Genomic DNA, 13345 nt, shown 5'->3' with positions numbered 1-13345 from the left:
TTGTGGGAGACTGAGCTTAAAGGTGATAAAATGAATTAATCTGGCAGAGAGAAATTTCAGGCAGCCTAGCAGCATGACGGTAACATGTTATTGATGGCAGTTTTGTGATAACTTGTGATAGTCAGGATCGAGTGATAGGGCAGGAAGACTTGAAATGTTTAGGATTTGGTCAGAAAGCCAGTGGAAATTTGGAGCCAAGGAAATCATGGCTTTTTAAGAGATTGCCTTAATTAAAAAAAATAAAGCCAAACACTTTTCACTGAGACAGGTGGAAAGTGCCTTGAGGGCATACCTGAATTGACCAGCACATGGTAGGCTCAAAAAATAAAAGACCTGTTATTGAGAAGTGAGTGCCTCTAGGGTACCCTGTTTACACATGATATCCTAGGAAAACATTTCTCTGCTTTGTTTGTAAGCTACCTAGAGACACTCTGAGGCCACTGCTACCATAGTCCAAAGAGTTCAAGTACTACTCAGTGGTAAACTTTCCTATCATTCACATGCTATTGGTTTTGAAGATATGGAGAATGCAAGAGTTACGGGTCATGCAGATATGCATTCAGATTTCAAATGAAGGCATGGGAGGCCAGACAACGAATAACAAAGTGAGTTCCCAGAGGAAGGAAAGTAGGGCCTGAGGGGGAAATGTATGAAGCTGTAAGAGTAAAGCCTAGCTTGCAACGGAGACCATAGGATGTTGGAGATTATAGGAACTTGGAACGCTAGCAAAAAAAGGTGCAGGCAACATGTACAGCTAAGCTATGAAAGATGTCATATAGGCTGAAAATGGTACAAAGATAGGTGCAGACTTCCCTAACCAGTTAGAGCTCACATCACACCATCATATACCTCAGATGCTGGACATGGAGCTACATGACAATGTTTGTCCTTTTGGACTTGCTTTGATATGATTCTTCCATGCTATTTATCCTTCTATCCCTACCTTTTAGAATGGAAACACATACTCTATACAATTGTATTTTATCAATAGGTGTCTTTTTATTTTACAGGGGCTCACAGCCAAGAGATTTCCTGAAGTGTTAGTAAAGACTCTGAAATTAGACTTTAAAAAAAGTGTTGGAACTGGGGCCGGGAGTTTGGCCTGGTGGTAGAGTGCTTGCCTAGCATGCACGAAGACCCGGGTTCGATTCCTCGGTACCCCACATACATAGCAAAAAGCCAGAAGTGGAGCTGAGGCTCAAGTGGTAAAGTGCTAGCCTTGAGAAAGTCCAAGGACAGTGCTCAAACCCTGAACTCAAGCCCAGGACTGGCAAAAAAAAATTGTTGGAACTGCCAGGCATAGTGGCTCACACCTGTAATCCTAGCTACTCAGGAGGCTGAGATGTGAGGATCACAGTTCAAAACCAGCCCAGGTACTAAAGTCCGTGAGACTTTTATCACCAATTAACCACCAGAAAACTGGAAGTGGCGCTGTGGCTCAAGGAGTAGGGTGGTAGTCTTGAGCTAAAGAGCTCAGGGACATCAACCAGACCCAGAGTTCAAGTCCCATGACCGACAAAAAAATGTTGGAACTATTAAGATTTGAGGGATTCTTAAAGATGGATTAAATAAATTTTGAATTATGAAATCACCATTACCTTTTGGGGAGGGGGACAGGGTTTGCATAGGAAATACCCACTGTAGATTCATTGAATGTTAATGCTTTATCCCTAGCTGTTGGTGCTATTTTGGGAAATTCTGAGACTTTAGGAAGCAAGGTCTAGTTGAAAGATATGCCTTTAGAGCTTATACCTGGTCCTTTTAAATTTGCTGCTTCCTGTCTACCATGGTGAAAAATCTATCATGGTGAAGGAGTTCACTGCATATTTCTCTGACATTATGTTCTGCCTAAGCACACGGAATCCAGTATCCACTCACTAAACTCTGAAACTGTGAGCCAAAATAAATCTTTCCTCCTTTAAGCTGGGTTAGGTATGGGAATCTGGTCTCCAGTAAGAAGCAAGAGCAAAGAGCAGAACAGCAAGGCTTGAAAATATTTCTGTTTGGTCAGAAAAATCCAAGTAACCCAAGTCTGCCTGCCTGCCTGCATTCCTCTCTCTCTCTCTCTCTCTCTCTCTCTCTCTCTCTCTCTCTCTCTCTCTCTCTCTCTCTCTCTCTCTTTCTCTCTCTCTCTCTCTCTCTCTCTCTCTCTCTCTCTCTCTTTCTCTCTCTCTCTCTCTCTCTCTTTCTCTGGTTTGGCTGCTCTTAGCTTATGATCTTGGGTAAGTCCTTTTTATCTCTCTGAACCTTTATTTCCTCAACTGTTAGGAGAAAACATGGACTCTATTTCTATATCTCTTTGCAGCTTCATTGTTATAATTCTTCCATGGAGCTAAGATGTTCATATATAAGTTATAACCTGAGCACAAGTAGAAGAGCTTTACTTCTGAAATATCTGATTTGGTAGCCTCTGAGTACCAAGAACTACTCACAGTTCAATATCAGGCTCAGCCCGGGGCCTAATTAGAAAGACAATTTGGACTACCTGCATGACCTCATCTTTCCATTTTACTTTCTTTAAAAAAAAAATACATGTGGTATCTTTGTCCCTTTGGAATGCTATGATAAATTACTATAGACTATGTGGCTTATAAACAATAGAAATTTTGTTCTCATTGATTTAGATCTCTCTTGTAAGGACCCCAGTCTTACTCAGGGGGCTCCACTGATGATACAATTGCCCTCAGAGGCCCTGCCTCCAGAAAACACACCAGGGGGAGGGGTTAAGTTTCAACTTAGGAATTAGAAGTGCCACAAATATTCAGTCCATAGCCAGAGTATCACTCACAGAGACAAAGTGGATCAGAACTGGGTCCCTGTGCAGCTCTAATCATCAAGGGTTCTTATTGTCTCTTCTTTTTTCCCCATTCATTAGTGAAATGGATGTAATATATTTATCACAAAATGATTGCCTTGACACACTGATCATGATCATGCATAGTACTACCTCATATATTTTTCCATATTTAACTCTTACAATTTCATGAGGCCCACACGATAGCTGTTACATTTTGTCATGAAGGCCCAAGTCAGAAGGAGAGACTTGCCAAATTCCACATAGCTAGTATGTAGTGTGGCTGCCATCCACCCTAGGTTTCTTTGGCATTGAGGCTCACAGGTTTAAGCATTAGAAGCTGCTCTGCTGTATCTGTTGTGTGTCTTTAAGACAGTAGCCATTGGGGCTGGGAGTTTGGCCTAGTGGTAGAGTGCTTGCCTAGCATGCACGAAGACCCGGATTCGATTCCTTGGTACTACATACTTAGAAAAAGCCAGAAGTGGTGCTGAGGCTCAAGTGGTAGAGCTCTAGCCTTGAGAAAAATCCAAGGACACTGCTCAGGCCCTGAGCTTAAGCCCAGGACTGGCAAAAAAAAAAAAAAAAAAGATGGTAGCTATTAACTTACCCACTCAGGATGTGCTATTGAGAAAAGAGACCATGAACCCGCCAGTGTCTCTAACTGAACCTAAGTAAAGAAGTAAGTTCAGGTTAAATAAGAAAGGAAAAGAAGAGCTGGGTTCTTGGGTCATACCAACTCATGCCTGGGACCTGAAGCAGAGAGAGAGAAGAATTTAGCACTTTGCTTCCTCAAAATGGGCTAGTGCTGAACTCCAAAACAAATTCAACAATCTCTCCTTCTAACCTCAGCTCCCAGGATCCTTCCAGTTTGAAACTCACTGAAGTGGATACAAAAGCCAACAAAAGCCCGAGGCCTTGGCACCTCTGAACATCCGGCAAAGGTCAGCACAGTCTTATCTAGAACGTAGCTGAGGAAGCAATTTCCCACACCACTCTGGCCTGGAAAGTGATTGCTCACCTCTATCTCTCTCCTTTTTCTCTCTTTTATTCTACATTCCCACGAGGCTCAAAGATCCCATGCTGGTGAAGTCTGCAAGACAAGAAAAGGATGGGAATGGTACGAGGAAGAAAGGGCAATGTCTGGAACTGGTCTCCCCCACTCAAGAAAGTTCCTCCTTTACCTGTAAGTCTTCTGACCTGTGGTGCAAATGAGACCCCCTGGGATCCCAGAATAGCTCCCCTCACAGCTGCACAACATCCATTTATAGTTCAGCCTGTCTGCAGCATGGAGTTGCCTCTGACAAGCACTCCTGAGCTCAGCACTGCTGAATGCCAGGCTCCATGTCCCTTGAGAACCAGAAACAATCCTAAAGAGCCTGTGATGGTCTTGTCACTGCTTCTCCAAATTGCCTCAATTCGCAGAGATTTGAAAGGGCCAAATTTGTTTTGACCCAGAGCCAGACCACTTTATATCCAACAACAACAACCCACAAACCAGTCAGATCCCAGCCCCTATTGCCCAGCATAGGCGTGAACAGTGTGCTTCCTAGCAGCAGGAGAAGCTGTACCAAATTTACTCAGGCACAGTAACTTAGACTCCCTCAGGAATGACTCATCATCAGGATTTATGCATAAAATGTTCTCTTGTTGATAATAAAAATGGAAGCGATTAGTCGAGAGTGTACACTCATATCAATTCTGCATATTAAATGATGGAGCAGAAACACTTCCTACCCCAACTCCAACAGAAACTAGTTGTTCTGTGCTTCCTTCTTGTACCCTATCAAAAACAAATGAACTCTGACTCACTTTCTCAAACTTAGCTGACTTACAGAGGGACTGAAATAGTCTACTCACCAAATACAATTTGTTTATTCTTTCTCAGTCTTGTGTAGGGCCATAGGGTACAAACGACTCTGGGCTCTCAAATTTTAGTGAGTCCCTTTCTTTCCTCAGGACTTGTCACCAGAACTTGTTTTTTTAAGGATCATTTCTCTTTCTCTCTTTCTACCTCCCTCCCTCCCTCCTGCCCACCCTCCCTCCCTCACCCTCTCCCTCTCTCTCTGTATGCATGTCAGTCCTGGGGCTTGAACTCAAGTCATGGGCACTGTCCTTGAGATTTTTGTTTTTGCTCAAGGCTAGTGCCCTACAACTTGAGCCACAGCTCTCTTTCTGGCTTTTTGGTGCGTAATTAAGATAAGAATCTCATGGACTTTCCAATCTAGGCTTGCTTTGACTTATAATTTTCAGATCTCAGCCTCCTCCAGTAGCTAGAATTACAGGTTTGAGCCACTGGTTCCTGAATGAACACAATTTTTGTAAAAGCAAATTCAGGACTTATGTGGAGCTTTGTCTAGAGCAGTTGTCTTAAGCCAGGGTTTTCTTTTTCTGAGAGAGTGAGAGCTAGCAACTGTGGGTAGATGTACCCTTGTACGGCAGAGACCTAGGGTGAACGGGGCATCCTTGCCATGCTAAGGCATCAGAGGTTCCCAGGATGGCGAGTGCTCGTTTTGATCATGATTATTCTATCACAGCCTACTGAGTAGTTAGGATTATAGGCATGCGACATTGGCACTTGGCTGTGTCTTGTTTTATAGCTAGTGCTTTAAGCATAGGCTACCAAGTTCTCATGAATTAAAGAGTTATATTTCTCATTATATTGAGTCTCCTTTATCCTTCAAATCCTTTTCATTAGAGTTGACACTAAAGGTGTTTGGCATTGCAGGCCAGGGCACATCAGTGAAAGTCGTTCTAAGAAAGAAAGAAAAATCTCACAAATGCTCATGCATGTGAAACCAAACTTTTCTGTAAGAGAACTCACTTTACTTCCTGTGCTCTGTGCTCTTACTCTATGAAATCATAATCACAGTCAATTCAGAGCATTTTCCTACAAATAAAGACTTTTATTCAGGGGGTGGGTGAAGGCTGCATTTTGGGAACGGGGGGGGGGGTGTCCAAGGATTCTGCTCCTCTAGCAGCATTCCAGCCTCTCTGGTACCTGAAGTAGATCTTGATCTTCAGAGCTCTCCTTTGGCTTTGCTGAAGAACAGCCCCATTTCAATTACTTGGGTCTAACCTGGTCCCAAGCATAATATCTACCTTCAGTAACTTGTGGGCACCTAACTTAATGTTGCCTTCTCTTTCTTTTCTCTTATCTAGGGATAAGAAAAAAATACTTTTCCCTTTTGTTTTTAATAGAGTTCATTTATTATTGTTTAGATTTCCAGCAAAATTGAGTAGGAAGAATGGAGAGAACCTATATTCCCCTTTGCCCTCACACCTCACAATCTTTCCAGCATCAGTATTTCCAGTACATTTGTTATGCCAGCTTACACTGACTTTTCATTCTCACTCAAACCATAGTTTATGTTAGGTTTCAGACATTCTATGGGTCTTCACATAGACATAGTAGTAGGAAAATGTTGTAGCCACATATCAAATAATGTTGTTGGCTCTAAAATTCCCCGAGTTTCACTTATTTATCCTTTTCCTGTAATCCCTGATCATTACTACCTTTCCATTATCTGTATAATTTTGCCCTTGCTAGAATGTTCTCTGGTTGGACTCATACAATCTGTAACCTTTTCATATTGGCTTCTTCCCTTAGTCATGTGCAGACATTCCTCCATGTCTTTTCACGGCTCAGTACCTCATTTCTCCATAGCTCTGGTAACCTTGGACAATGGTAGCTCATTGTTGGGATATACGAGTTTATTTACCTACTCAGTTACAGAAGGACACAATGGTTACTTCCACATTTTAGCAATCATGAACAGAGCTACTAGAAGCATTGGTATATAGGCTCTTTAGTAGACATAAGATTTTAGTTTCTTTGGGTAAATATCAGGGTGTGAGATTGACGGATGATCATGTATTTTTCCAAATGTACTGCTCGCTTCACAAATTTTATTTACTTACACTCATCAGTTTTGCATTTATTTCTTCTGGGAAACTTAAACTACACATGTGTAGAGAAAACAGAATATAAGCCCTTGTGTACTCATCACTCAGATTCTACAAAAATTAGTGCATGGTAAATACTATTTTATTTGTGTTTTAGCCACTAGCTCACAACCACTAAAGGGTTTGGAACCTATATGGTATCCAAGCAGGAAAGGGGGAGGATAAATGATAGAAAATTGCATTCTGTAATCCTAAGGCTTTACAATTTTAAAATACAGTTCTGAAGGCTGGGAAGTTCAGGATCAAAGCACTAGATTATTTGTTTTCTGGCCAATATCCTCTTCCTGGCTTGTAGACAGCCTCGTGTGTCCTCGTATTCTGGGCAAGTGCTCATGGGAGCTGAATCTCTCTCCCTATTCCTATAAAGCCACAGATGTTGCCATCAGAATCTCCTCTTCATAGTCTCATCTAATTTAAATCATCCCTAAAAGTCTCTGAATACAGCTACAGTGCCAGTTAGGACTTTCACAAAGAAATTTTGAAGAGACACAAATCATTCCATTGGAATATCTTTCTTCGCTCTTCTTTTGGTGCTGGAGCTCAAACCTAAACCTTCATATATGCCTTATCATGGAGTTCTGCTCCTCACTCTTACCCTTTAGCCCCAGAAAGTAGCTGGCAAATGTTTCCCTAGTTAATTGTTTGAAGAAAATAGAAGGTCATTTGACATTTCCTACTGCCTGAATTTAGCTGCTTGTAGCTCTGTGTTTATTTATTTATTTTGCTAGCACTGAGGCCTAGGTGCCATCTCTTAGATTTTTTTTTTGGCTCAAAGCTGGTGCTCTACCACTTGAGCCACAATTTTGCTTTTGGGTTTTTGATGGTTAATTGGAGATAAAAGTCTTCTGGTTTCCTGCTCAGGATGTCTTTAAACCATGATTCTCAGATCTTAGCCTCCTATGTAGCTAGCTAGGATTACAGGCATAAGCCACTAGTGAAGGAGTGTGTGTGTGTGTGTGTGTCATGGAGCTTGAACTCAGGGCCTGCATACTGTCTCTGAGCTTTTCCAGCCAAGGTTAATGTTCTACCACTTAGCCACAGCAGCACTTCCTGTTTTTGTTGCTGTTTTGAATGAATGTAAGATAGGCCACTTTCTGGCATATGACTTCATTTCTTTTACATGCATTAAGAAAGTAATCCAGCTTTGTTTAAATGTGTTTGTTTCCCTGAACCAAGATTCTAGTACACGTCACTAGTAGAGGCTATTGTGACATTATTTGAGCAAGTTACTAAGAGAGAAATAAATTTCTTCTAGAGACTTACTTGGTTACCGTATTGGACTATGACACAAACTCCAAGATTTGTGTCTTATTAGTTTCTAAAATTTCTGTTGACGACTGCTATCTCTGTCGTTCTCAGCTTCTCTCCTCTAAACGGAACTAGTTTTGTCTTATTAGTTATGATTAGGGTCAAATGAGAGTTCATGCACAGACCCTGGTAAACTTTGTTTGCAGATCCATACATGTGTTGAGGATCTCCAGGCTGAGCAGCTCTCAGAACAACATGGGAAGAAAAGACCTTTTCTTTTGAGGAGAACACAGGAGCCACAGCTTGATCTTAGAACCTTCAGAACATTATTATTCTTGCCCTTTAGGATGGTACATATACCTTTTGCTGCTGTGACCCACAGTGGCTGTTATACGTGCCACACAGATGCCCTGGCAGAGAAAGAAGCAATAGCAGAACTACACAGTGGCTCGTACCTCTGTGTAGGTATGATGTATGTCACTGTTGCTTGCATACCATGGACAAATCAAATTGCATGGCTACACCCATTGTTATCTGGGCAGGGATTACCATCTCCTCTATGAGAAGAGGATGCAAACATTCCAGAATAAGAATAGAATTACCCACAGCAAGAAAGTTCATCCACTACCAGGTCTTCAACCCCTGGAACTAAATATACCAACCAGATGCTTCTGAGATGCACCTGACGGATCATCCTAATGCATGCTTTGGCCTTAGCTCAATTTGGAGTTGTTGGGGAATGGAAGACCTTGTGTTCCCACATTGGGTCCTTGCTCAATAGGAAGAAGGAAATAAAGAAAGACTCAGGTCTTTGTGGGGAAGGCTCTAGAGGAAATGATTTCAAGTCCAAGTGGGGAGAAGTGTACCCTGAATGCCCTCAGAGCACCCAGATGTTTTTTAGGGAACATCAAGCCAGTGAAACAAAGGAAAGGAAGACAAATTTTCCTTGGAGAATAAGGCCATTGATTTAGGAAAGTATTTATTTGAGAACCAATCTAGTTTGAGTGAGGATTCATTGTAGAAGAAAGTGGCCTCCTTGCCAGGATTGGCTGGTATGGAGTTATCAGAACTTTCCCTGCTATTGTTTTAGGACCAACACCAAAACAATAGTTTAAGCAATCCTGTAGAGCATGGTTTTGATCCAGTCAAGTAACATTCTGCTTTGAAAGGATTTGTTTCATGTGGAGACAACAAAATGATTCTGTAAAGATCGGGGTGCTGATAAAGCTCAGGAAGCAAATGGGGTGGAGTAAAGGAATGGAAGAGCCCTTTGCAATCTGCAGACTGTGTGCACCCACAACCAGAACCTCACTGGACCCCCAAAGCCCTCTTCTTTTTCCTGAAAGTCTCCCCAGTCACAAGATGAACAAAACCACATTCTTTTGATAGATAAGAGGATTTGGGGGGTGGTGACATTCAAGAAACAGGTCCCAGTTGCTGACAAAACACTTTGCTTAGTTCGTTTTCTCCTTTCCTCTTCTGTTCTCTTACCTTCTCTTCTCTCCTCTTTTTCTCTTCTTTCCTCCCCTCTTCTTCTCTCCCCCATTTTCTCCTTCTCCTCTCCCCTTTTCTTCTCCCCTCTGTTCCTCTCCCTTCTTCTCCTTCCCATCATCTCTTCTCTCCTCCTCTTTCCTCCCCTCTTTTCCCCTTTCCTTCCCTATCCCCTCATGTCTCCTCTCTTCTCTGTCCATCCTCCCTCTTCCACTCCTCCTCCTCCCTGCCTCCCTTCTTCCTGAGTTGTTTAAAAAAACCCTCAGGTCCAGGGACCAGAGCTAAACAATTCATGGAATCATTGGCTTAAGTATGTTTGGGGGATCTTCAGAGTCGTGGGACATGATAGAATATCTGAGACCAAGGAGAGATGAGTGGAGCGAGCACAGGGATGGAGCAACTTGCTCAGGTCTGCATGGGAAGTCATTTCAGGATTCCAAGAAACTCACATCTCCTGGCTTGCAGGCTACATTAGCTCCCATTCACTAACCCTGAAAAATTCTTTTCTCTAAAACATAGCTCAAATATTCTGTTTAATGACCCAAGTGTCAGGGGACCACCTTTTCCAACACTGTCTTTAACTGTGGCTCCCCTAGCACAAAGCCTTTAAGAATGGAAGGATGTGGACTTGTAAAGATGGTGGTGATCTTGATGTTCAAGTCTTGTCAGATGGATCATGGTTGCTCAGGCTAGCAGCAAATTCAAGAACAAGGACCTGTCAAGGACCCGGGCTGGCTTTGAACCTTGATCCTCAGATCTCAGCCTCCTGAGTAGCTAGCATTACAGGTGTGAGCCACTTGCCAAGCTTCATGCCTGAAGGTCAAGTGAAGCACTGGCTAGCTCCTTTCACCTCCTTCCATGTATCTTTTTTATTGGCTATGGTACCTCGGGCATCCGGATTCTCCCATGTGGAGGTGACAGCACAGCTGATTAACACTATTCATAGATCCCTAATGTTCCCTAGTATCAGGGCATGGACATCAATCTGCTTATGTTTCACCTACTATGCTGCCACTTCCCCTGAGCTCAGCCTTGCATTCTTACCCGACCCTGCACTGCTGCTAGTACTATGCAGGCCCCAGTTCACTGTGCCTTCCTACTTCCTGCCCTCACTCCCCAGTATCCATTCTGCTTCCAGTCCCTGCACTGTCACTTCCTCTCTGCTGGCTTCTTGTCAGCCATGTGGGAACCCCACAGTATTCATCCGAATGTCTGGGTCATGGGTCAGAGCCTTCTGTACAGTGTGAAGATTTGGAACTTCTGAGCCATATGCTACTGAAATATTCCATGATGCCCAAATACATTCATGTGTGCCCCCACAGCAGGTAAAGTGGCCCTCATGACATATATATGCACAAGTACATGGCATAGGAAGCTTTATTAACGTTACATTATCTCAGAAAGGCAAACAACAACAACAAAACCATTCCCCGGCTTGACTGATCCATATTCTTATTGCCTTGGGAGAAGCCATTGCACTTGTCTTTTCTGTTTTGGGGGGTAGGAGGGAGTAAATAAATACCTATCTACAGAGCTGGAGGTGTCAAACACAAAGTCCCCTAACTGAGGCATGTGAGCACAGGTAATAAGAGAAGTAAGGCTGAGTTTCAGGAGGCTGGCAGGGCAAGAGATAAGGAAAAGCCTTGGCCTCCATTGTGCCTGCTGTCTCTGAGCCAATCTGGTAACCAAAGCAAATATTGACAGACGCAGAGAAGCTGTAGCTCCTTCCTTCTCACCTTTCTCCCTGAAAATACTTACAACCAAGGAGGCCTTCTGTTGAAACTAGTTACCTTCCAGTGCTTAAAATATTTCAGTTATGTTTAGTCTCTCTTACCTTTGGGTATCTCACCTCGACTTTTCAGCATTCTTTCTTTTCTCAGCATTCTTGTCTATGGAATGGGAGAAGCAAACTACGATCTGCTCCTTGTACTGCTGTGAGTTCAGTAAGAGACTGTGCACACAACAGAGTATAGTGTCTTAGAAATGTTTTCACAATAGCTTTCTATTACTGTTGCATATTCTAGTACTGTTGTATATTACCTAAGATAGTAAATTCCTAAACTATAGATTACTGTTATTATTTTTGAATACTACTATTTCCCTAGGTACTGGGCCCATAGCTGTAAGAGTCAAAAGCGTTCATTTGTCTCTTATGGGAATGTGACCTAGTAAATGAACATACTGCCTTCTAGGTTGTTTGTGCTTTGTAGAAATTCAAGATGCTGATTCTGAGAGGTCCATTAGGGATCAAAGGGCAACCATCGTATTTATGTTTGGAGATGTTGAGGCACAGAGAGGAAAAAGGATTCAGTTAAGGTCTTAAAACTCAGTCCCTGGATAATACATTTTTTTAATACTTTCTTTGTTAATTAATTTTGCATTCCTTTATTTTTATTTTTATTTATTTTATTTGGAAGTTAAACAGAGTTTTATTCCGCACCTAGCGTCGAGAATCATTCTGACCGGTCAGGGCCATCTCTAAGATGGGAGTGAGAGAGCGATCTATTTTTATTTTTGAACTCAGGACCTGAATACTGTCTGTGAGCTTTTTTTGCTCAAGGCTACTGCTCTACCGTTTGACCCACAGCTTCACTTTTTTTTTTTTTTTTTTTAGTTTATTGGACATAAGAGTCTCATGGACTTTCCCACCCAAACTGATTTCAAACCATGCATTTCTCAGATAGCAGACTCCTGAGTAGCTAGGATTACAGGTGTGAACCACTGGTGCCCAGCTCTAAAATATTTTTTTGTTGTTGTTGTTGGTTGTGGGGCTTGAACTCTTGGCTTGGGCGTTGTCCCTGAGCTCTTCAGTTCAAGGCTACCACCCTACTCCTTGAGCCACAGTACCACTTCCGGTTTTCTAGTGGTTAATTGGAGATAAAAGTTTCAGATTCTTTAGTGCCATGGCTGAGTTTGAACCATGATCCTCAGATCTCAGCCTCCTGAGTAGCTAGGATTAAAGGCATGAGCTACTATGCCCAGCTTCAAAAACAGTTTTCCTTAAAAGAAAGGTGGGAGGAGGAAGGGTAGGGGAGGGAGGGAGGGAGGGAGGGAGAGAGGGAGAGAGAGAGAGAGAGAGAGAGAGAGAGAGAGAGAGAGAGAGAGAGAGAGAGAGAGAGAGAGGGAGGGAGGGAGGGAGGGAGGGAGGGAGGGAGGGAGAGAGAGAGAGAGAGAGAGAGAGAGAGAGAGAGAGAGAGAGAGAGAGAGAGAGAGAGAGAGAGAGAGACAGAAAAATGAGTCTTCCTGAGAGACATCTATTCTACTACTAATGGACTACTAATGCAGTACAGTACTAGGCTTACAGGCATGAGCTACCAGCACCCAGCCATTTTGGTATTGTTTTAAAGACATTTTCTTTTTCTTTAATTTTAGAGAGCCTAAATTTGTAAGGCTCCGTGAGGAGGGGTGAGAGAGAAGGGAAACAACTGATGGAGGAAGAAAAGAAAGAGCTGCCTATGGTATAGAAACGTGCTATAGAAATAAACTTCTAACATAAAACTCTGAGTACAAAGGGAATATTTTCAGACAACTTAGAAAATCAGCTTGTAAAATGATGTTAATGAGAACTAAAAAGAAAATTACACAGATGAGGTTCTTTTTGTGGCATTGGATGTTCAGAGGGTATTTATTCGTGTGTCACCTTCTGTTAAGTATAGTGGCAGGCTTGGTTTCCAGAGGTGCTTGTTCGGTAATCATTTGTAATGTAACAAACTACTTTGATGTGGGATAGCTACGAATGGCACCCATTCCATTACACCACCCAATTGCATGGGTAGGAGTTGACCAGGGCTCAGCAGGGCAATTCATCTACACTATGTGCATGAACAATGGTCACTTGCTTGTTCAGCT

Source organism: Megascapheus bottae, chromosome 16 (genome assembly GCF_031878675.1).
Source record: "Megascapheus bottae isolate mThoBot1 chromosome 16, mThoBot2.hap1, whole genome shotgun sequence".
Lineage (NCBI taxonomy): Eukaryota > Metazoa > Chordata > Mammalia > Rodentia > Geomyidae > Megascapheus > Megascapheus bottae.
Note: the sequence above shows the minus strand (reverse complement) of the source record.